This window comes from Pteropus medius, unplaced genomic scaffold (assembly GCF_902729225.1).
Source record: "Pteropus medius unplaced genomic scaffold, Ma_sr-lr_union100, whole genome shotgun sequence".
NCBI lineage: Eukaryota > Metazoa > Chordata > Mammalia > Chiroptera > Pteropodidae > Pteropus > Pteropus medius.
Window position 1 is genome coordinate 25,773,121 of NW_024340692.1, and position 1,509 is coordinate 25,774,629.

At 33.8% G+C, this 1,509-nt stretch overlaps 1 pseudogene; it reads left to right on the forward strand.

Moving 5' to 3' along the window:
• Positions 1-1,063: 1,063 nt before the first annotated feature.
• Positions 1,064-1,182, forward strand: LOC120594396 (uncharacterized; annotated as a pseudogene).
• Positions 1,183-1,509: the final 327 nt, after the last annotated feature.

Genomic DNA, 1,509 nt, shown 5'->3' on the forward strand with positions numbered 1-1,509 from the left:
TGATTTCTTAAAAGGTTTTTAAGCTTAGGGGGTCATCCTTGGTTTGAATTTATAGATCTAATATTTTGTTTGAGTAGGCATTTGGAAAAGGGTGTTTTAAAAATATTTAACTTCTTAAATGTACCTGGGATTTGATATGTTATACGCTATGAAGTTCGAGTCTAAATTAATTTTACGTCCCTGAACTTCATACCCAGTTATTCCTGCACAACTTAATGAATACTTCTTCCTTTCTGGTGATGTCATTTTTATTTTCTAGCAAATTCTCGTATAGAACAAAATCAATTTCTGGACTATCTAATCCTGGTTCTATATCTATATATTTCTCTTCTTTCAGTAGTGTCTTATTTTAATTATCATAACTTTATAATACATTGACATATCCGGTGTGGCTAGCCCCATCTTAGATTCTTCATTCAAAATTTTCTTTAATAAACTTACTATTTTTCTTGCTGAGAACAACAGACTCTAGTCAGATTCTCCAAAATTTTCATAGAACGTTAGCTGGAGATTGTGTAAATCCTTATGAGGGTTGTAATAACTTTTGTATAAGTCATTTATGTATGAATTTATGCATGTTTTCAATCAACTTTTGATGTCTGTGATGATACAGCACAGTTAAGATTAGAGTCCATGAATTAGTTTAAAATAATAACAAAGACATTTTATCTCAGTTGCCTCCTTCCCTTGAGCAGTTTAGTGTAGAAATAGCCAAACCGAATTTATTTCCCTTTGATTTTTCACCTAAATCTCTGGTCAAGATGCTATCCAACAATCAAGGAATCAATGACTATATTAGGGAGTAGAATAAATGAAATAATTATAAACATTGTCAGTGAAAAGATTTAGAATCTCTTGAAGGGGAATTTGCATTTCAATATTTTTTTACTTTATAATTCCTTAGTATTTTAAATGGAAATCCATGATCACTTTCTGCAAAGATCTTCACCTTTGGTGTTTATAATTTTTTTCTCAGTTTCTTTGTCCTCCTCATGCTGGTGGTACTTGTACAGCTGGTTCGCCTGTTCCTGGCTAATTCTTGGTACTCTTTGAATCTCATTTGGTCTACTGCCATGCTACCCTGAACAAGCCCGATTCCGACTGATCTTGGAAGCTAAGCAGGGTTGGGCCTAGTTAGTACTTGGATGAGAGACCACTTAGGAAGACCAGGTGCTGTAGGCGTAGGAAAAAAAAAAAAGGGATTGTAAGCTGACAAGGTCCTTGCAATCTGTGAGGTCAACCAAGGGTTGGGTTGACTCGCCTTAAACAATAAGAAATTAATAAGTAAGTAAAATAAAAATAAAACCTTTTACTGAATCTCTTTTGAGAACAGAAAGCACTGATCAGACAGGTTCAATGATTTGATGGAAAATTTAATCTAATCTCAACTTTACCACCTGTAAGAAGCAACCTGCTTTAAACTAGAATTGTAATGAGTATTATCTGACTCCTGGAAGCCTCTTCATTTTTTTGTCTTGGTGAATGACTGCGAAAGGAATTTAAAGCATG